The sequence below is a fragment of the Giraffa tippelskirchi genome, chromosome 14 (genome assembly GCF_054371585.1).
Source record: "Giraffa tippelskirchi isolate mGirTip1 chromosome 14, T2T-mGirTip1v1.2.pri, whole genome shotgun sequence".
Lineage (NCBI taxonomy): Eukaryota > Metazoa > Chordata > Mammalia > Artiodactyla > Giraffidae > Giraffa > Giraffa tippelskirchi.
In genome coordinates this window covers 46,102,371-46,126,484 of record NC_137288.1, presented here as the reverse complement: position 1 = coordinate 46,126,484, position 24,114 = coordinate 46,102,371, and the positions used below count along the sequence as shown (strand labels likewise).

The 24,114-nt window shown below is 41.4% G+C and overlaps 1 long non-coding RNA gene across 1 annotated transcript in view; it reads right to left on the bottom strand.

Annotated features, from left to right (window-relative positions):
* LOC145534876 (uncharacterized) overlaps window positions 1-15,823 on the bottom strand; it is a 55,082-nt gene extending 39,259 nt beyond the window's left edge. Inside the window, exons 1-3 of the long non-coding RNA XR_014075031.1 lie at window positions 15,780-15,823; window positions 8,790-8,841; window positions 6,100-6,229 (exon numbers count right to left, since the gene is read on the bottom strand). This is a non-coding gene — a long non-coding RNA (uncharacterized LOC145534876). The remainder of the gene's footprint in view (window positions 1-6,099; window positions 6,230-8,789; window positions 8,842-15,779) is intronic.
* Between the last annotated feature and the right edge of the window lie 8,291 nt (window positions 15,824-24,114).

The following is a 24,114-nucleotide window of genomic DNA, read 5'->3' as shown; positions in this document are numbered from 1 at the left end:
ACAAGAGAAGCCACCACAGTGAGAAGACCATGTACCACAACTAGACAAAAGCCTGTACAGCAAGGAAGACCCAGCATGGCCAAAAATAAATAAATAAAATTATTTTAAAACACTAACTTCCATAATAAATCTTTCAATAAACTTTACACTGCTAGGACAGTTCAGCACTTCCAATCAGAACAAACCAAAGCAGTGAAGTCACTGCCTTGCCCATCACTCCAGGACAAGTCTGCCTCAGCAGAAGCCATACTAGAAGATGTGGTTCTTCAAAACTGCCAAAACCAGCAATATTCATCATCCATTCATTCAATAAATATTTGTTAAAGACCTACTATGATCCAGGTATCGTTCTAAGCTCTGGGAATAAAGTTTAATGAAATAGACTAAGTCTCTGTTCTTATGAAACTTACAATCTGATTGCAAGGGAAATACACAAATAAATATCTAATGAGTTGAGTGATAACATAAAGGATGGGGGAGGGCTTCCCTGGTGGTCCAGTGGTTAAGAATCCACCTGCCAATGCAGGGGACATGGTTCAATCCCTCATTTGGGAGGATCTCACATGTCATAGAGCAACCAAGCCCGTGCTCCTCAAGACAAGCCACCGCAGTGAGAAGCCCACACACTACAATGAAGAGTAGCCCCTGCTCTCTGCAATTAGAGAAAGTCCTCAAGCAGCAACAAAGACCCCGTGCAGCCACAAATAAATAAATAAAAGAAAAAAAAGAAAGAAACTACGAGGGGAAAACCAGTATAAGAGAATAAAGGATTGCCAGATGAGGAATGGAAGGATGGCTATTATCTTTTTATATGTGTGTGTGTTCAGTCGCTCAATCATGTCCGACTCTTTGTGACCCCATGGTCTACATCCTGTCAGGGTTCTGTGTCCATGGGGATTCTCCAGGCAAGGACACTGGAGTGGTTTGCCATGCCCTCTTCCAGGGAATCTTCCAAACCCAGGTTTCGAACCCAGGCCTCCCACATTGTAGGCAGATTCTTTATCAACTCAGCCACCAAAGAAGCCCATCCTTTTATATAGCACAGGTTATAAAATGTGATATTTGTGCAGAGGCATGGAGGAAATGAGGGTATAAGCCATGTGGATATGTGGGAAAGAAGCTACCAGACACAGGCAAAATACGTGCCAAGACTCTGAGGCAAAGTATGCTTGGCCTGTTCAGGGAAAAACGAAGAGGCCAGTGCAGCTCGAGTAGAGGGAGCAGGGGAGAATGTATATGAGGTATGACGTATGGGGCCCTGGATATCATTATAAAACCAGCTTTAACGCTGATTGAAACAGGAAGTCACTGGAGGATTTTGAGTAGAGGAGGCGTGTACCAACTTATGATTTTAAAGGATCGTTCTGGTTACGATGGAGAATAGATGTAGAGCACTGGGGTAAACGGAAGGGACCAGTTAGGGAGGGAGGCTAGAGATGATGTTGGCCCAGAGGAGGATGATAGCAGTGGGGTGCCCGAGAAATGGTCGTATTAGAATTATATTTCGAACATAGTTGCAGGATTGGCTGATGGATTGGATGTGCTGTATAAGAGAAAGTGAGGAGTCAAAAATGACTCCAAGGTTTTTGACCCAAAAAACTAGAAGAATGAAGCTATCATTTGACAAAACAAGGAAGATTGCAGGCTTTGGTTTGGAGAAAATTAAAAGCTCACTTTAGGGCATGTCACACATGATATCTGTTAAACAAGTGGGAATGTCAAATAGGCAACTGAACATAGGTCGTCCTCTCCCTGCATGATTCTGAAACTTTGCACAAATTTCAGTTGCCACGGTTCCATTAAATAACAGCAGTCCTCCAATAGGGCGGTGCAAATTCCAGTTTGTGTTGTTGTTGTTGTTGTTGTTGTTGTTTAATCCCTAAGTCGTGTCCCACTCTTTTGCGACTCCATGGACTGCAGCCCGCTGGGCTCCTCTCTCCATGGATTTCCCAGGCAAGAACACCAAAGTGGGTTGCCATCTCCTCCTCCAGAGGACCTTCCTGACCCAGGAATCGAACCCATGTCTCCTGCTTGGCAGGTGGATTCTTTACCAGTGGGATACCTGGGAAGTCCTCAAATTCCAGTTGCCAACAGTGTATTAACTACGTGTAACTGCAGAAGGTACAGCTTCCCCGCTTCCTTGGCCCACTAATCACCACACGTATAACAGATGCACATTGATCAGCGACCAATCGTATCGCTTCTTTCAAAGTCTGTGATTGGTCACTGCACATCGGTTATTCAGTTCCCACACAGACTGCAAAGTGTGTTATTGTGCCTCCTTATCTCCCAGTAATAAACCCATATGACATTCCACCAAAATGGGTTCTCAACAGAGGAAATTGGTCAACAAAGATGAGAAAAAAGTGGCAACTCTGAAAGTAAAATGTGAAGCAGGTATAAACAAAGTTATAGGAGAAATCTCAATAGCTGACCTCACAGCATCCCACCATCATCAAGACACTCTCCACCGGCAGCCACAGATGCCTAGTGAAGGCAAGTTTGCAGACACAAAAGAGGAAAGCAGTGGTAACGAAAAAGATGAAGGTGTCCAGAGGAGGTGATCTGGCAAAAATCTTCACATCAGAGAAACCCTTGGAGATATTTCACAACATTGAAAGAACAGAAGCTAAAATGTTGGAAGTTGATCCATACTTAGAGAGGATTGTGATAATTTGCCAGGGCATAGGAAAGATGCTGCCTCTGTATCACATTAGACAACAAGAAGAAGGCAAGCACGGTTCAAACTACTCTTAGTAAGTATTTTACAAAGAAATAAAATATTAATTCTCAGTGTTTCTAATATTTTAAATTAGTGTTGTTGTTGTTCAGTCACTCAGTCCTGTCTGACCCTTTGTGACCCCATGGATTGCGGCATGCCAGGCTTTCCTGTTCTTCACCATCTCCCGGAGCTTGCTCAAACTCATGCCCATTGAGTTGGTGATGTCATCCAACCATCTCATCCTGTGGCCCTTTCTGCTCCTGCCTTCAATCTTCCCCAGCATCAGGGTCTTTTCTAACGAGTCCGCTCTTTGCATCAGGTGGCCAAAGTGTTAGAGCTTCAGCATCAGTCCTTTCAATGAATATTCAGGATTGATTTCCTTTAGGATGGACTGGTTTGATCTCCTTGCTGTCCAAGGGACTCTCAAGAGTCTTCTCCAACACCACAGTTGGGGAGGGAAGGGACGTGGGTGTACCTATGGCTGATTCTTGTTGATGTATGACAGAAAACCACAAAATTCTGTAAAGCAATTATCCTTCAACTAAAAAAATGAAGTGGCAAAAAAGCATCAATATTTTAAATTAGTGTACTAAACTAAATACTCATTTTTATTTCTTAAATTTATTTGTAATTGGATAGTTGTTTTAAAATGTTGTGTTGGTTTCTGCTGTACAACAACATGAATCAGCCATAAGTATATATATATCCTCCTTCTTGAGCCTGCCTCCCACCTCCCCCATCACAGAGCACTGGGTTGAGCTCTCTGTGCCATATAGCAGCTTTTTACTAGCTACCTATTTTACATATGGTAATGTGTATGTAAAAATTAGTTTACAAATGTAAGTTTTTATATTTTCATTTTCCTATTTGTTTATAACTGACGGTGAAAGCTTTTACTTTTTGACAACATTTTAAAGGTCCCAGAGAAAAACAATAATTTTTCTCATTGATGATTAAGAAACCTTTGCACAGTCTAAGTCTGCATGGTCATTTTTACAGTCCCACAGTGTGCAAAGTAAGGACTGCCTGTGTGTGTATTTGGAGTTCAGGAGAAGAGGCCCAGACTGGAGACATAAATTTGTGAATTATTACTGGATAGTTGATATTCCAGGATGAGATCACCTTGAGAGTGAGTGTAGATAAAGAAAAGGTCTAAGGACTAGACCCAGGGGAACTCCAATGATTAGAGTTTAGGGAAAAGAGGAAGAATCTACAAAGAAAGCCAACAGGGAATGCTGATATACTACAACAAGAACCGAGAAAGAGGTGTCCCAAAGCCAACACAGGGTTTCAAGGAAAAAGGAATCAACTGTGCTGCTGGCAAGACAAGTGAGACAATATCGAGGAAATGATCACAGCATTTGGTTGCCAATATGAAGATGACTGATGCCTTGACAAGAGCTGTTTTCAGTAAAGTGATAGGATGCAAGCCTGATTAGAGTGAGTTCAAGAGAGAATGGGAGGAGAGGAAATGGAATGGTGACCACAGACATCTCCTCTGAGGAGACTGTCTGTGGAGGGAACTGGCATAGGCTGTGAGTCCAGAGAACTGTCTTCTTAAAGCAGACAGTATCACAGAACATTTGTATGCTGATTAACATAGTTAACAAGAGAACCGTTATCAGGAGAGGTTGATGCCAAGAGAAGGACTAACTATTAAAACAATGTCCTTGAAAGAGGGTAATATCTTATATTCAAGTAGAAGGCCTTACCTTACCTTACACAGGGACATAGCCTAGCAAGAGGGCCAGCCTTTGGACTTCAGGACTCAGTTGCCTCACCTATAAAATGAGACCGAACTAGACCAGAGGTTCTCAAACTGCAGTCCCCAGAACAGCCACCAACATCACCTGACAATTTTGTTTAAAATGCAGGTTCCCAGGCCTATCAAAGACCTACTGAATCAGAAATTCCATTTTGGAGTTAGGCCTAGAAAGCTGTGCTCTAACAAGCCCTCTTGGGGGTTCTTATGCACCCTGAGGCTTAGAACCACTGGACTCGATGATTTTTAAACGACCTTCTGTCTAGTCTTCTGTCAATCTTATACTTCAATAACCTGTTCTAAAATAGGAATATACTCCAACAACCTTCCAAAATCTACTAATTAAGTTTTCATAATACTGAAGATTGTTTTTAAGTAGAACCCAAGCTGTTTTCTCATTTTTGTCAGCCCTCAAGAGCCAAATCAAGCAATAATAACATTCATGCATCTTAAAATCATGGTTATTCCAATTTCCAACACAACTTTTTCATGGTGGAGTATTCAACTTAACATTGAGGATATTAGTACAGATATATATCAGTAAAATATATTTTTTAATGAAAAATCACTGGGAATTAAAAGCTATTGCTCTCGAGTCATTTGGCGTTGTTCTGTAATGTGTGAAACACGTTATTCCTTAGGAGCCGAACAGACAAGGAAAGACAGGTGACATTAATCCCGTCCCACACTGTTGTTCTTTGTGTGCTTGGGTCTCTCCAGTCACACACTTGGAGGAAATTCCATACAAACAGAGGAAGCCAGACTCTTTCTGGGAGAACTGAGTAGCTGACTTGCTACATTAGACATTGATGCCTGCTAAAGATAAAACCTGGGAAAAGACCTCAGGTCCTATTCTCCATTGTTGGTGCCTGGGCCAGTGTGTATGTCTCAACCACGCACATTTCCCTGGGTGGTGGGGGGCGGCCATCAGCCTGCAGCTGTGGCAGGATTGCTGATGTTTACAGTAGGCAAGTTAACGCTGCTTTCTGCCAAACCATGTTGTTTCTTATTTTAAAGATGAGAACAATTCCTTCTCTCCCCCACTCCATTGTTATTTGGTTTACTAGGCTTGCAGGAGAAGGAAGCAGTAAATTACCAAAGCAAAGAAGTGTAAATCTCACCAGGGTGTGCTCCTCAGATTTGGATAAACCTTGGCATATGGATCTGATGTGGGGATACAGAAGACGGGTCCTCTCCGCTTTGTGGTAAATCGGTTTGGGAAAGTGAAATGAAAGCCACTAGATACTGTGTCAGTGTCTGCACGTTCCTATTTCTGAATCAAACCAGCTGGCATAGTGCCTAGTTTGATGGCTCCGGAAAGCCAGCTGGTTAAGGAGCTGGTGGGGACTCTGCTGGCCAAGAAGTGCCAGCAAGCCCTCTCGGGAAGGTTTCCCAAAATCCTTTCCTTGTTTAATTCCGTTAATTAATATCAGATTCTCCCATCAGTGTCTGTCAGTAGCGATGTACTGGGGAGTGGAGGGAGAGGAGAACTACAATTTCCTCAATCACAAAAGAAAAAGAAAAGAAACTTTGCATGAAAGCACAAATTATTTTCAAACCACATCTATAGGAAGCCAGTATTAAGAAGAGGCCAGCAGGTGCATAAATGACTTACCTATCATCTGAATAAGTCATCTACTTCCTCTATTCAGCTATCCTTTCCTGAATACTGTCAGTGCCTGCCTGGCTTAGCCCCTGCTCCCGGCTTCAGTGGGTCTCAGTCCTGGCCGGTACACTGGGGTCACCTGAAAGTGAAAGTGTTACTCGCTCAGTCATGTCTGACTCTGCGGTCCCGTGACTGTAGCTCTCCAGGCTCCTCTGTCCGTGGAGTTCTTCAGGCAAGAATACTGGAGTGGGTTGCCATGCCCTCCTCCAGGGGATCTTCCCAACTCAGGGATCAAACCCAAGTCTCCCACATTGCAGGTGGATTCTTTACCGTCTGAGATACCAGGCAAGCCCATTTAAAAGCATAACAAACACTAATAAGTTCAGGGTTGGAAAGTACTTTAAAGATGACTGTATTACCATTAATCTGAATCACTACGAACCCCCAAATCAAGCAGCCATTCAGTTTAGGAATGAATACTCCTTAATGACAGGTAACTCATTACCTTCCTAGGCAGTCCATTTCTTTCATCTTTGGTCAGCTCTAACCACCACCCCCCCCAAAAAAAATTCATACATCAGAAAAACTATTTCCCTGTATTTCTTTTATTTAGAAAGTTTTTTGTTTGGGGGAATTTTTGTAGAATGAAGAGATTATGGGGCAGTTTATAGCAAGGATGCAGTGTCTCTGCGTGTTTAACTTATTACAAATACTAGAAATAGATGGGCAAACAGTGGAAACAGTGTCAGACTTTATTTTTTTGGGCTCCAGAATCACTGCTGATGGTGACTGCAGCCATGAAATTAAGAGACGCTTACTCCTTGGAAGGAGGGTTATGGCCAACCTAGATAGCATATTTAAAAGTAGAGACATTACTTTGCCAACAAAAGTCCGTCTAGTCAAGGCTATGGTTTTTCCAGTGGTCATGTATGGATGTGAGAGTTGGACGGTGAAGAAAGCTGAGCGCCGCAGAATTGATGCTTTTGAGCTGTGGTGTTGGAGAAGACTCTTGAGAGTCCCTTGGACTGCAAGGAGATCCAATCAATCCATCCTAAAAGAGATCAATCCTGGGTGTTCATTGGAAGGTCTGATGTTGAAACTGAAACTCCAATACTTTGGCCACCTCATGCGAAGGGTTGACTCACTGGAAAAGACCCTAATGCTGGGTAGGATTGGGGGCGGGAGGAGAAGGGGACGACAGAGGATGAGATGGTTGGATGGCATCACCGACTCGATGAACATGGGTTTGGGTAGACTCCGGGAGTTGGTGATGGACAGAGAGGCCTGGCGTGCTGCAATTCATGGGATGGCAAAGAGTCGGACACGACTGAGCGACTGAACTGAACTGAACTGAACTGAAAAATATTCAGTAGATGGAAGGGAGTCTGCTGGCACTGTTTACACCCTAGAACATGAAATGCATTCCCTGCCTCAACATACCTGTAGCCTAACAACATACAAAATAAATCAGGAGTTAAACACTATGTGATAAAATAGGGTGATACAGGACCACAGGAACTTATCAGAGGGTACTTAAGCCAGTCTGGAGGATGAGAATCCCCAAGAAATGACATCAAAGCTGAGGTTGAAACATGTGTGCATGTGTGCTAAGCCCCTTCAGTCATGTCCAACTCTGTGTGATCCCATGGACTATAGTCTGCTAGGTTCTTCTGTCCATGGGATTCCCCAGGCAAGAATACTGGAGTGGGTTGCCAATCCCTTCTCTAGGGGATCTTCCCGACCCAGGGATCAAACCCAGGTCTCCTGCATTGCGGGCAGATTTTTTTACTATGTGAGCCACTAAGTGAAAGTGAAAGTCACTCAGTCGTGTCCGACTCTGTGTGACCCCATGGACTGTACAGTCCATGGAATTCTCCAGGCCAGATATACAGGAGTGGGTAGCCTTTCCCTTCTCCAGGGGATCTTCCCAACCCAGGAAATGAACCCAGGTCTCCTGCATTGCAGGCAGATTCTTTATCAGCTGAGCCACAAGGGAAGCTGTAAATCAGTGTTGCCATTTTTTGCATAGTAGAAAATTGTTTTTATCTTTTCCCCAATATATACTGAATCTCACTATACTAAATCTCAGTTAACCAGAGATAACTTTCTTTTTACCTCCAGTTTCAAAGCTGATAATAGGCCAGTGCAAAAATGTAATCTCATATCTGACTTAACAGTTCTTCAGCGTGTTAGGACTGAGAGGAGGATGAAGGAAAATGGCAAGCATCTCTTTATCTAACTGGACACAATAATGGTTTTCTCAGTGTGTCCCTGGTGAACATGGACTTCTCTTGAGGCAAGCTCTCTTATGCACACGTGTATGAATTCCTCAGAGGGCCCTACAAGTCCTCTCCACCACACAGTTCTCAGACATGCCCATCCCTCTGCCCTCACCCAGTGGTACATCCCATGACCAATGCCCCTTGCCCAAAGGCAGTCGTCTTGGCAAGGTGTCTTAACTACTTTTCATCGTGTCCACTCTAGTTTAAGGGACACAAAGTCAATATACAAAAAGCACTCATATTTCTAAATACTAGGAAAAAACAATTAAAAGCCAAAATTTATTAAACAATACCACTTAGAATATCCCCCAAAGAATTGAATACTGAGTTGTAAATCTAACAAGAATATGCAGGTTATGCATCCTGAAAACTACAAAATGGTAATGACATAAGACCTAAATAAAAGGAGATACATACCATGTTCACAAATCAGAAGCCTCGATGTACTTAAAATTCTCCCCAAACTGATCTGCAGATTTAACACAATTATAATCAAAATCCCAGCAGAATTTTTTGTAGATAAATAGAAGCTGGATCCATAATTTATATGACGTGGCAAAGGAACTATAAAAGCCAAAATAATTTTGAAAAAACAAGAGCAAAGTTGAAGAACTCACACCACTGACTGTAAAATTATGATAAACATGGTAATCAAGATAATATGTTAATGAAGAAAGGATGCAGCCATAAATCAATGGAGCAAAATAAAGAAGCATGCAAATATAATCAACTGATATTTTTTAAAGATACAAAGATCAACAGAAAAAGAATAGCTTTTCCTTGGAATCTTGAACACCTATATGCAAACAATTAACTCCTGCCTAAGCCCTACACTTCATACAATTAAATCAAAAGAGATTAAATAAACATAAAACAGAAAACTATGAAATAAAACATTGGAGAAAGTCTTTATAACCTTAGGTGAGGCAAAGAGTTCTAAAGCATGATACTGAACACATAATTCATTTATAAAAATTAATAAATTGAACTTTACCAAAATTAAAATCTTTTCCTCTAAAGCTCCTCAAGAAATTAAACATAGAATTATCATATGACCCAACAATTTCACTCCGAAGTATATAGCCAAAAGAATTAAAAGCAAGCAAATACTTGTACAAGAAATACTTGTACACCCAAATTCATTGCAGCATTATTCAAAACAGCTAAAAGGTGAAAACAGCCAAGTGACCATCAAATGAATGGATAAACAAAATGTGGTATATACATCCAATTGAATATTATTCAGCCTTAAAAAATGAAATTCTGATACATGCTACAACATGGATGAACCTTGAAAACATTATATTTCATGAAATAAGCCAGTCACAAATATTACATGATTCTGCTTGTATGAGGTACCTAAAATAGACAAATTCATAGAGACAGAAAGGAGAATAAAAGTTATCAGAGGTTGGGAGTGGGAGGGAATGGAGAGTTACAGTTTGACAGGTACAGAATTTCTGTATGGGGAGATGAAAAAGTTTTGGAAATAGGTAATGGTGATGGTTGCACAACATTGTGACTGTAACAAGTCATGCACTTAATAATGGTTAAAATGACAAATTATATATATACACATATATGAATTTACCTCCACAATTTTTAAAAAGAATCGGGGGGAAAAGCCTTTCTTTTGTGCAAAAACAATTAGGAAAATGAAAAGACAAGCTATATACTGGAGGAAATACTTGCAAATCACACATCCATTGAAGGACTGGTATCTAAAACACATTAAAAACTCTAAAAACTTAACAGTAAGAAAAAAACAATTTTTAAAAAATGGGCAAAAGAGGTCAATAGGTACTTCAGCCAAGAGGATATGGAATGACAAATAAGCACATGAAAAGATTCTCAATATCATTAACCATTAGGGAAATGCAAATTAAAACCATGATAAGATATCAGTGCACACTTACTAGGATTACTACAATAAAAAAAATCATGACAACATCAAGTACTGGGTGGAAAAACTAGCACTCTCATACGTTACTGCTGAGAATTCAAAATTATAACAGCCGCTCTAGAAAACAGTTTGGCAGTTCCCTGTCAAATTAAACATATAGGTAGCATATGACCCATCAATGCCACTCGTAAAAATTATAGTCACCCTAAAACCTGCAAACAAATGTTTGCATGTGTGCATGCTAAGTCGCTTCAGTCATGACAGACTATATGCAACCCTATGGACTGTAGCCTGCCAGGCTCCTCGGTCCATGGGATTTCCCAGGCAAGAATACTGGAGTGGATTGCCGTTTCCTCCTCCAGGGGGTCTTCCGGATCCAGAGATTGAACCTGCGTCTCCTGCATTGGCAGGCAGATTCTTTACTGCCAAGCCATCGGGGAAGCACTGGAATGGGAATAGAGATGGATAAGCTGTTTACTTCTTTCATCTACCGGTGGAGGTGGGGCAGGGGGACCTATCTTTAGGTGTTTAGTTACAGGAGCAATTAATTTAGACTTTCAAAGTGAGTGTAAATTATTTGAACTAAAACAGAAGATTATAGAGGTGAGTATGTAACTAAATAAATTTAATTATTACAGGAAATAGTAATGCACAGTAATGGTATTTTAAAATAGCTTTACTATGTACCACATACAGTCTTTGTGTGTTTCTGAAACCCACACCTTAATCTGGCAGAGACTCTCATTGTCCACCAGAGGGAGACTCATGACTGTGCTTTCCCCTTGGAGCTGCTTCAGGGTTAGTGAGTACTTCCATCAAAATCTCCACCACATGTTGGCATAGAGTTAGGCAGTCTGAGATGGGGAAGACATTTATGGTTCTGGGATAAGATAAAAGGGTTCTGGGCTCCTTAAGTGTCCTCCTTTTCTTCTGGGCCTTAGGTGATTTCTCCTCCTGATCCTCTTGGGGTCTACAAAGCTGAGCTATTTGTCTTCCTTAGAAAGTAAAGCCCTTCAGATTCCTGGCACTGATCAAGCTGAACAAACTGCATAGTAATACTGCCCACCACCCACCCGCTTGCCAAAGGAATGTGTCAGTTCCAGGAGGTAAGCACCAAATTTCAACAGATCCCTACAAGGATTATAAATGCCCCGACAGGGTTGGAGTCCAAGGCAGTCTAACCTTGAGCCACACCAGGGAATATAGTGGAGGATGGTTTCAGTCTTCTTGGGAAGGATTATTTTGCTAATTCACTCCGCAAACAGGAAGACTTTACTGGGACACAGGTATTATTTCATGCTTTAAAAGGGGGTCTCTAATAATAAGAAAGATCTAAGAGAAAGTGTCAGTAGCTCAGTTGTGCCCAACTCTTTGCGACCCCCTGGACTGTAGCCCACCAGGCTCCTCTGTCCATGGAGATTCTCCAGGCAAGAATACTGGAGTGGGCTGCCATGCCCTCCTCCAGGGGAATTTCCTGACCCAGGAATCAAATGGGGGTCTCCTGCATTGCAAGCAGATTCTTTACCAGCTGAGCTGCCAAGGAAGCCCTATCATTAGAAGCACGAAAAGGCTGTTCTAAATCACAACTCTGAATAGAACATGCTGTTTAACCTAGTTTACTAATCAGATTCTAGGAAGTGTGTATACATCACCTTTTATCTGCAAAGGGAAATTCAAAACTAGAAAAGACTTCTTAACAAACGGATATTAAGGAATGTACCAGTACAACTCTAAGGTGCTGCTAGGATTTTTTGCTTCATCATTCTTTTAAAATAAATCAGACATATGGTGGTGGTGGTGTTAGTCACTCAGTCCTGTCCGACTTTTGCCACCCCATGGACTCTAGCCTGCCAGGCTCCTCTCTCCATGGGATTCTCCAGGCAAGAATACTGGCGTGGGTTGCCATTCCCTTCTCCAGAGGATCTTCCCAACCCAGGGATCAAACCTGGGTCTCCTGCATTGCAAGCGGATTCTTACCATCTGAGCCACCATATGTGGTTGCACCATAGCTTTCCGTTCATGATTACCTAATTTCCCACATTAAACCTCCAAATGAGATCTTGAAAAATGAAAAAACTTAGACTTCAGCTCACTCCCATGAGGGAACAAACACTTTTCATGACTTGGCTGTAAACTTATTTTTTTTAATGACTTTAAATCGCACCTTATTTGAATACCCAGGAATTTGGGATCTTGGGGGTGGTGATAAAAGTGACGTCATAACAGAGGAGTGTTTTTCCCTTAGTTAAAGCAGACTGGTATGGGGAGGCAGAGGCTGGGGTTAGGAGTGCAGGCACCGGGTTCTGAAGTGGGAAAGAAGCCAGGTTCTTAGCATTCTTCTCCTCGGGCTCTAATTAGCTGAGGGAAGCAGTGAAAGATGACAAACAGAATGGGATTGCTTTAGTGAGATCCTCTTCAGCCACGGTTTATGATGCAAAGTGCTGCGGAAGCAAACTCGGGGCTGGCTCGAACAGCCGGGGATTGCCACAGACCTCTGCATTGGTTACCTGCAGAGCTCCATCAACAGAGGCCCTGTGAGGTCGGCCAGCAGTCCTATATGAGTGGGAATTCATTTTTGGTTTCAGAGGACATAAAATGACCTGTTCCAGTAAAACCGAAACTTAGGGAGGGAAAACAAACCCACATAAAATGTAAACTTAGCTCCGTCTGTTTCCGTCCTAGAGGAGCAGAGGTGATCAGAGTGACTGCAGAGACTCTGACACCTCACCCTCTTTTATTCTGTCCGTGAGCAGACGCAGAATTGCAAGATCTTTTAGAGCCGAAGGCTAATCACAGAAAGGGATCGTTTTCCATCTCTCAGGAACAAAATCTGTATAAGAAATCTGATGACATGTTCCTGGACTGACCGTAAAAAACATTTTCCCAAGTAACATCAGTAAACTCTGGATTCTTTCTTTGGGACTAGCCCCAAATTCATTGGGGAAATCATTGTGCTAAATCAGTTTGGTTTTAATCGGGGTATGATACAATTTGCAAGGCTGTGTCATACAACCACATAGTTAGCATGGATGAAAATACTATTAATAAGAGATAAGCATTTGTCCAAGAACTTGCTGTAACCATATCTTGCAGGGATTTAGCTCGGTACTTTGCCAATTAGAATTTTTTAAAAATAGATTTAATCGTGAAGGGAGGCCCCTGTCTTACGGAGGAGGTTCTTGTGACTTTTTCTTTCTAAGAAAAAATTTGCTCATTTATCACACTTGCCTTCCTCTTTTCATTAAAAAATCCAATCTTGTAGGAAATAATGATCAATGAGATTTAATTTTTGGTATCATCTTTTAGAAAGACTTCTTAAAAGTTTCTGTTTAAAAGTTGTTTAGACTTGATCCCCAAAATAATTATATTTAGGTCCTAAAACTAAAATATCTTATATACAGAATTCTTTTAGAAACTGTTTGAAAAGATAATAAAAATGTAAAGCTCTCTGTGCATTTCTTTATAAAAAGTGGAAATTAAACATGATAAAATGATTTAGTTTCTTTGATATTAACTTTTCAATAATTTTTTAAATGACAAAATGGATTTATTTCAGAGCATATCTGTGCTTCCTAATGGCAAAGTTCGGAGAAGGCAATGGCACCCCACTCCACTACTCTTGCCTGAAAAATCTCATGGACGGAGGAGTCTGGTAGGCTGTAGTCGGTGGGGTCTCGAAGAGTCAGACACGACTGAGCAACTCCACTTTCACATTTCACTTTCATGCATTGGAGAAGGAAATGGCAACCCACTCCAGTGTTCTTGCCTGGAGAATCCCAGGGACGGGGGAGCCTGGTAGGCTGCTATCTCTGGGGTCACACAGGGTCGGACACAACTGAAGCGACTTAGCAGCAGCAGCAGCAATGGCAAAGTTGTGAGATAAAGTCCCACAAGAATGAATTCTGGAAAACTCAATAATTATACTTTTAATTTATAAGTGCTACCTATACCGGAGAAAGCAATGGCACCCCACTCCAGTACTCTTGCCTGGAAAATCCCATGGATGGAGGAGCCTGGTAGGCTACAGTCCATGGGGTCACTAAGAGTCAGACATGACTGAGCGACTTCACTTTCAGTTTTCACTTTCATGCACTGGAGAAGGAAATGGCAATCCACTCCAGTGTTCTTGCCTGAAGAATCCCGGGGATGGCGGAGCCTGGTGGGCTGCTGTCTATGGGATCGCACAGAGTCGGACACGACTGAAGTGACTTAGCAGCAGCAGCAGCAACTACCTATACAGTTGTATGTTACACCTTTAAAATCGTATTACACTGAATCAGATTTAATACAGTCATTTCCCCAATGTGCCCTGGACAAAGGTCAAAGAAATATGTGACCTAGCCAAAGGAACACAATTAGTAATTCAAGGTCGATCCAGGCCAGGAACACACAACTAGTCATTCAGGGCTCTTTCACTGTCATCATGATGATTCCCTCGCGCACACTCCCTCAGCCTAGTCCACTGCCAGCCTCCTCTCAGTGCTGAGACTGCACCTCCCTGGCCTGGCCTCTCTGATGTAACCGCCCACTTCCCACCTGGCTCACCCTTCTCTGATTATTCTTCCCTTGAAAGTGAAAGTGAAAGTTGCTCAGTCATGTCCAACTCTTTGCGACCCCATAGACTGTAGTCCATGGAATTTTCCAGGTCAGAATACTGGACTGGGTAGCCATTCCCTTCTCCAGGGCATCTTCCCAACCCAGGGATCAAACCCAGGTCTCACATCGCAGGAGGATTCTTTACCAGCTGACCTTGCCCTCTGCTAATAAGGCCATGCCAACATGTGTCTTACCTTTTTCCTCCATCAAAAGGCACATCTCCTTCCCTCAACACCAGAGCTAGATACTCTTCCTGCCAACAAAGCAGTTAACTTGTCTAATAAATGTGTCTGTCTCTATCCTAAGGATGTGAGAGTTGGATGTGAGTACGAATATGAGAGTTCGACCATAAAGACGGCTAAGTGCTGAAGAACTGATACTTTTGAACTGTGGTGCTGGAGAAGACTATTGAGAGTCCCTTGGACAGCAAGGAGGTCAAACTAGTCAATCCTAAAGGAAATCAATCCTGAAAATATTCATTTGAAGGATAGATGCTGAAGCTGAAGCTCCAATAATTTGACCACTTCATGAAAAGAGCCAACTCTTTGGAAAAGACCTTGATGCTGGGAAAGATTGAAGGCAGGAGGAGAAGGGGACAAAAGAGGATGAAATGGTTGGATGGCATCATCAACTCAATGGACATGAGTTTGAACAAACTCCGGGAGATGGTGAAGGACAGAGGAGGCTGGTATGCTGCAGTCCACGGTGTACCAAAGAGTCGGACATGATTGAGTGACTGAACAGCCACAATGTCCTAAGGGAAGAAGACAAGAGTAGTTGTCTCCCCTCCTTAGGGGACAACTGTCCTGTTTCCAGAAACAGAAAAGAGATTACAACAACACTGAGGCACCTCAAGGTGACTTGATTCTCCCTTAAGTCTATGCCTTTGGCCAGTTATGACCACTAACCATAGATCATGAGTCCCAGCAACTGACTCCCTCCCTACCCAGGATGACATTTACCTTTAAGAACAGAACAGAAGTTTCAGAACAGAAGGATTCTGGGACTTCCCTGGCAATCCAGCAGTTAAGATTCCGCACTTCCAGTGCAGGGGATGTGGGTGTGATACCTGGTCGGAGAACTAAGATCCCACATGCCTCCAGGTGCAGCCAAAAAAAGAAATGTTGAAAAAAAAGATTCTGGCCTTTGGTTGGACTGAGATGAATGTAAAAATAGGGTTGGCAGTTAACAGACAAAATGAAAAATAAGAATACTTTCTATATAGTGAGTACATGCTATGGGCCAGACACTATTATTGCTTAATTAATTAGCTAATTAATTATGCATGCATGCTCAGATGTGTCCGACTCTTTGCGACCCCATGGACTGTAGCTCACCAGGCTCCTCTGTCCATGGGATTTCCTAGGCAAGAATACTGGAGTGGATTGCGATGACTTTCTCCAGGGGATCTTCCTGTCCCAGGGATCAAACCCAGGTCTCCTGCATTGCAGGGAGATTCTTTACACTCTGAGCTATCAAGCAAGCCCTCCCCTGTCCTGACACCTTACTGAAGTTCTTATTCTTTCTTGTTAAAAGATCAACATTAAAAATCCTTCATGTGGCACCAAGACTCCTTTGTTATTTGACCTTCAGCCTCTTGAGTCTCATTTCATTCTGATCCCTTCTGGAAACCCAGTATTCTGATCTTATTGAACCATTCTGAAATAGCATGCTCTCTCTTATCTTCAGATCTTAAAATGTACCTAGCATGTGGTCAGTTACTCTTGAATATATTTTGAATTAATTGGCTTCCCAGGTGGTTCAGCAATAAAGAATCTGCCTGCCAACCCTGGAGACACAGGAGATGCAGGTTCGATCCCTGGGTCAGGAAGATCCCTTGGAGAAGGAAATGGCAACCGCATGGATCCCAAGTCCATGGGATTGCAAAGAGTCGGACACTACTGAGTGACTAACACTCCCACTTTCAAGGTATCAGGGCTGAAGATATAGATTTAGTTGTTTTCAGTTGTTCTTATAATCCTCACCAAGGAATCTATAAAACTCAGCATTATCATTTGTACTTGACATTAGAAGCACATAGTGCACATCTATTGATTTTATCTGCCAGAACCCTCTCCCTCTTCATCTAGTAACAGCCTCCCCCTTCTTTTAGGAAACTGTCCTCCCTACCCCAGGCATGTGATTCAAATGGAGCCAATGTAGAGTCCTATGCTCTCCAAGGCCAGTGACCTAGGCTGGGTCATTATAGTAGCTTAGCCACCGCCTTAGGGTGACATGACCAGAAGAAGAGAACTTTTACCTCAGTTTCTCTTATTAAATCAGTACATTATTACTGGCATATAGCACAGAGGGACAGAACTACAGTGGGAGGGAAACAAACAGGGGCCATGAGAAGAAAAGAGAGGAGCCTCACTCAGAATAAGAACTTGGTTCCTGTTGTGCTCTATTACACCTCTGCCTTTCCAATTATTCGTTGTTCAGTAACTAAGTCACGTCTGACTCTTTGTGACCCCATGGACTGCAGCACGTCAGGCTTCCCTGTCCTTCACTATCTCCCTGAGTTTGCTCAAATTCATGTTCATTGAGTTGGTGATGCCATCCAACCATTTCATCCTCTGTCACCCCCTTCTCCTCTGCCCTCAGTCTTTCCCAGCATCAAGGTCTTTTCCAATGAGCTGGCTCTTTGCATCAAGTGGCCAAAGTATTGGAGTTTCAGTTTCAGAACCTGTCTTCCCAGTGAATATTCAGGGTTGATTTCTTTAGGATTGACTGGTTTGATTTTTTTGCTGTCCAAGAGATTCTCAAGACTCTACTTCTAACTATTTCACTGGTGAATCCCTCCCAGGATCCAAGCTAGTTCTGACTCATATGAAAGCTGAGACTGAGGGAGGCTAAACAGCTTGACCAAGGCAGGTGGTAGGCAGAACTCAGAATCAGACTTAGGATCTTCTGGCCACTGCACCAGGCTGTAGAGTACAGGCTTCTAAGGTGATGTCCAATTTCTGGCTAGAGGAGAATCTCAGACTTGGTGGCTAAGTGAATAAAAAATTTTAAATGAGTCAAGAACAAGGTTCAAAATCAGACAAGCTCAATTACTGCAAAATTAGGCAAACCAATTAATCTTTTTGAGCTCCATTATAAAAGGAAGTAGATATCTGCATTGCTTAATTCATAGATGTTTGGTTAAGGGGCCTATACAAGTGAGAGCATTTTGAAAACAAAGAACCTATCCCAAAGTAAGGATTGCCAATCTCTGTCAGCGATAGAAATGTGTATTAAATCCATTCTCCCTCTGTTGCTTAAACTCACAATCATAGGAGTGGGAAATCGAAATCCAGAATGTTATCTCATCCATGTTAATTTCCATCTGAATAAACAGTCACTTCTGTGTTATTGTTGTTACTGAACATTTATGGAAAGCCAGACAGGACCTGGGTGCCCTGGAAAATACAAAATCTAGAGATTTTGAGAAAATCTCTGAGAAAGTCAGGAAGCCCAGAGCAAAATTTGGCATGGTACTTGGGAACAAGAAACCAAGGCGTGGTCTCCAAGTCCCCTGCAGAATTAACATGGCAGTTTGTCCACAGCCTGAGCCTGTTCTGCATTGCCTTCTCCATTCCGCTCTCTCATGGGGCACTTTGAGGGCTGGGAAGATAATTCAGTGTGCATGTCTTGGGGACAGAGCATGCTGTTCTGTAATTAGGCTTGATTCTCTTCATTACAGGCACCACTTCATTTTGAAAACAGAACCCTGTCTTTTCCTTTGGGGTATATTTTATGACATCATAAGGATGTCACTGTTTTTCTTTGCTGCACAGGTGTACTATGCTGAGATAATAGGAGGTTCTTCGTCCTGGAAATGTACATATACATTGCATTTCGTCAAAATCGAATTATATCCAAAATGTAACAAGATCCCTGTAGACTTCATATGGGAGGTGACGTTGTGTATAGGAGAGAAGGGTAGGAATCAGAAAATCAAGAATCAAGCATTAGTCCAACCATTTCCTACTTGTGTGATTCTCAGCAACCATTTAACATCTTTGCCCGATAGGTTTTACATCTGTAAAATGAAAATAAAATGAGTCTTTTACTTACACTATGGATTTTCATGAATGCCCTATGAAATGTTTTTTGAGTAGGATAAATGAAAGATTAAACGTGTGTCCTCTGGGATTTCAATCCCTATTCATAAAGTTCCAATTTCAAGAATTGGAAACAATGAGGAAAGGAAGGCAATGGTTGTGAAAATGAAACCATCTCAAGATACAGGCATATTGCTGCACAAAGCCAGCACTCAGTAACTACTTTCTGATTAAACAAAAAGAAAATATAACTGCTTCAGATGCTGTCTACTATCCTGTGCACTGGAAATCACAAGCGGTCCTACACCCAGATGGCACTCACCTATTTTTACAACAAAGGTCATCCACAACCTATTAAAAAGTAACTCATTCTTATTATGAGAGGCCACAGTTGCAAAATCCTTTGCATATCTTAAGTCATTCATTCACTACCTGAGGAGTGTCTTATTTTATATATATATATATATATATATATATATATATACACACACACACATACACACACATATACATAAACTGTTTTAAGACAGTTCTCAGAATTCGATTCTCAAGATATCAGCATCAGAACCTACCCTAAAGTTACATTTTGAAAATGTATAATCCTGAATCCCAGTCCAGACCCAGTGAACTAAAAAATAGATAATTTGCATTTTAACACACACACACACACAAAATGAACCCACTTCTACACTGAATTCTAAAGTTTAGGAGTGGTTTTCAAGTTTCTATAAAAAAGAAAAATTTTATCTTTAGAAAAATCTGGCTCAGTAGAAATGCCTTTGGACTTGGCATTGACTTTGATTTTGTGTCTCTATACATGTGTGATTCACTGTGAAAGTGTCTGTCCGACTCTTTGTGACCCCATAGACTGTAGCCCGCCAGGCTCCTCTGTCCGTGGAATTCTCCAGACAAAAATACTGCAGAGGGTTGCCATTTCCTACTCCAATGTGATTCACTAGGTGGTGCTAATGATCTGATCTGAGCTGGGACACATTTTCCAGTGAGGAAAAAGGCTAACTAACCTCTGACTTTGCATAGCTGTTTTTATACATGTAAATTCAAAGAAGTAAGTGTCAATTATTAATAACTGTACTTCTTGAAAATATAAAGGGAAACAATGCTTTAGGTTAAGAATGATCATGGGCTTTTTCCTTTCCAAAATTACTAATGATTACCTACTTTGCCAAAGACAGAATTCAGCTATAATTCTGCAGAAATTGTCATCTAACTTTTATCTTCAAGAAAAGCTGAGCTTGACTGAAATCTTCTAAACTGGAAAGTCACCAGTCCCGGAGGAGTCACAATATGGAGAAACACTTTGTACAGCAAGGTAAAATTTACATTCCAGATCCAGGCATGTTCAGGCAAGAATTTAAGACTACAGCCAGCTGCAGGGGGAAAAACTTCCTCTGATGGTTCAAATCAACAAACGACTAAATCACCAAACTAAAAGGCTCATTTACCCCGCCGTCTAATATGGAAACTTTAAGAAAGAGGAAAGTCTGATTAGAGTTGATTGTTTAAAGACTAGCAGCTCAATAACTAGCATGTAATGCAGTGCCAGTGTGAAACATAAAGGAACATCTGTGTGAATCATACTTCCTCCAAATTGGATTAAAGGAGAAAATGGCTCTAATTTGTAAACGTTAAAAGCATTTCTCACCCTTAAATAATTTGCTGATTTGAACAACTAAACACACACATCAGGTTTTACAGTCTTTGCCCTTTGTGGATGCCGGCACCAGATCAGGCAGCATCCTTGCAATACTGCACTGAGGTGCCCCTACAAAATGAGGTCAAAATAATCACTGTTCCAATTCTGAGCCCCACCTCTGCCTGGTGGAATTTCCACACCAGGTCTTTAGATCTCCATTATATAACTCATAAACCCTCTTCATGAATGGCTATACCTGGAACTTTGGTGCCTGGAGGAAAAAGTTTTTTTTATATAAACTGGATTAAATTTAAGTACAGTAAGTCCCCTACATATGAATGAGTTCCGTTCCAAGTGCGTGTTCATAAGTCCAATTTGTTCTGAAGGCCAACAAAACTAACTATCCAACTAACACGATTGGCTATATGGCACTGTACTGTACTAGGTTTATAATACTTTTCACACCAACAATACACAAAAAGAAAAACACAAAAAATAAAGGACATTTTTAATCTTATAGTACAGTACCTCAAACGTATGGTACAACACCTGGTGCTTCTTAACAGTACCAGCTACATCACCACCGCTTCTACACTTGCTTCAATGCATCCTGAGCTTGAAATAAAGATATTGTACTATTGTTCTCTATACAGTCCTGTACAGTGAAGTATACAAAAGCACAACAACTTGTAGAGGATGCATACATGTAACAATGTACGCCCGACATGTGAACTAACTTACGTGATTGGACATTGAATTCACATTCGCATCTTTGAAAGTTTACAACTTGGAGGTTTGAATGCAGGGGACTTACTGTAAAGATACCCACTTCACCTCATAACTGGCAAAGTTCTCATTGTTATAAATAAAAGGAGAAATTAAATAAATATCAGCAGAAAATAAATACACAGTTATATAATTGATTGGGAATGTATTATATCTTGAGTGGGTTGTGGATTCACTGTCCATTATACTATTAAAAGTAAAGTTAAAATAAAGAGCCATTTATAAAACAATGACAATAGTATTTTATAAATCAAAGACTATGATAAATTCAATTCTATTCAAATAAAGTCAAAGGCAACATAACCTACTGCACATCCATGTGACCGTGTCTTGCCCTTTTCCCTACCCGATCTTCTGCTAGGTCTGAAATGATAACCTGGACAAAAATACTTCAGAATCAGGATAACTGGTTCTTCCACCTTGGTGGGAACATGAGTGGGGAAGAGTCATACAATGATTTTACAACGCTTCGGGTCAGAGTAAGGGGACAGGAGCCTCCTTCCTGAGGAATGAAGTGTGTCTGGCTCAGAAAAAAACAAGATTGTCCTGGAAGAACACAGAAGCACGTTAAGCAAGGTCCTAAGGAAGATCAAGGGGTCCCAGCATGGGGTCAGGACAGAAAAGGACAGACACAGGACACCCTCCCTTTCAGAGACCCTCGACAGTCAGATCCAAGGGTTGCAATGGAAAAATCTAGGACTAAGTTACAGAGAGATCCAGCTCAGAATATGAAGAATATTTGTGGTTTTGCTCAAAGTTCACAAGCAAACACTTTCTATAAGAATCCTTGATGTTAAAGGTCTTCCTAAAACTAAAGAGCATGTCTTAGTTCTTTCAGTAAGTACAGAATGCTAAGGACAAGTGAAAGCCTTTGATTCATTATCTGGGGCATGCATCTATTTATCTGTTCTTGGGACTCATTAGGCATCAGGGTCACAGTAAGGAAAAGGGAATGGAAACATGGAAGTTAAACAGCAACAGACAGAATGAGTTCTGAAGGTGACTTTCATATCCCTGGTAATGTTACTGAAAAGAATTTGTAGGTCCCACTGCTCGCCGCTCAAAAACTAATAAACAGGACAGGTTGGGAAAGTTTGCTTTATTTCAGATGCCGACAACTGGCGAGGAGGGAGAGTGGCAGACATCTGTTCAAAGGCCAACTCTCCACTCGCCTCCCACCCTGTCAAGCATAGGGTAAGAGCTTTTATAGACAGAGCTGGGGGTGGGGGAGCTTACATGCAGAAACAGCACAGTCATCTCTAGCAGTCATCTTCGAATTGGTCATTAGTGGTCTGACCAGCATCATCTTGGTTGTTTTAGGTACAGTTTATCTTCAGTTCCGGGGTCCATTTGTTCCCATTTCTTTGCGGTCAGTTCTCAGAATTGTGGCAGCTCAAGTCCTGGGTACAGTCTGGTCATTGTGTAGTTAACTTCTCCACCTGGTGTTTTGGTATCTATTAGACAGCTCACAGGATATGGCTCAGAATATTATCTATAGTCCTTGAGAAAAAAAAATGTCCTTGACTATGCTTAATGACTACATTATTATTATTTAGTCTCCTTTGACTCTTTTCCTTTGTTTCAGCGCTTCTCACTTCTCTGATTAAATTTATTCTTTGACTCAAGTTTTCCATGGGCAAAAGGCAGACAGAGGACATGGTGAGGTAGGGGAGTGGAGTGGGCGGGAGGGAGGGCAAGGACGATATGGTCCTGCTCCATTTCGGTAAGAGCCTTCTCTACTGACATCTTCCTCACCCTTCTTAACTTTAAGTATTTAAGATCATATGTATCAAAAAGTTTACTTAATTGGACATTCTCATTAAGGTGGGTTCTAGTTCATTTACATTTCCTATACTGTACTGGTCCTAAATGTGAAAGCCTGAAAACACCCATCTTTATTACACTGTGTCCTGGGTCAGCAGCCTAACTGATATTCTCCCCAAGACTCTAGAATGCTACAGATGCTGATGATGCCTCGGAGTCCAAAACAAAGGCATTAACTTCTGAAAGTGTGTAACAAATGCTGGTAGGGACTTTCCATGCTGTCAACAAAATTCATCATGGAACTTCTTAGCCCAGTCAGTTATCAGGTTAAGCATAATTCTGTGATGACTTGTTAAAGGAAAACAAACAAGCTGGAGGCTATTCAAAGGTAGGGACTATGTTTTCAACTTCTTTGTAATGCCTTACAGTAACCTAACACAATGTGGAGCTGATGGTGGGTGTTCCTTGATTAACAATTGGCTTTTATTGATTTATCCCTCTTATGTATTTTTCAAACAAAGAGTAGGGCAGAGTAACAGGGGCTACACAAGCAACAGGATATTCTTCACACACTTTTCTGAACCATCAGATTTACTCAAAGATCTAGAGGTATAAGACATGACATTTGTATATTTAAAAAAAAAAAAGAGTGCAAAAATTGGCATGAATTTTTAAGATAAAATATGAAAATCAAAGACAACACACATTTGCAGCTGGACGTTTGAAGACATACTCTCATACTCCAAGAGATGCATGCTCACTCTTTCTCTTTGGTAGAAAAGAATGGGCAACACACTGCTTGATGTATGGTTGCCTACACACACACACACACACACACACACACACACACACACAGACTTCGCTTTTCTGCCCCCTCCCCCAAAAACTATAGATTTGACCCAGAAATTCTATTTTTAGGAACTTATCTTAATAAATAATGAAATAAATGTGCAAATATATGTGAGTGCTGCTAGAATTGCTCACCTAGAATTG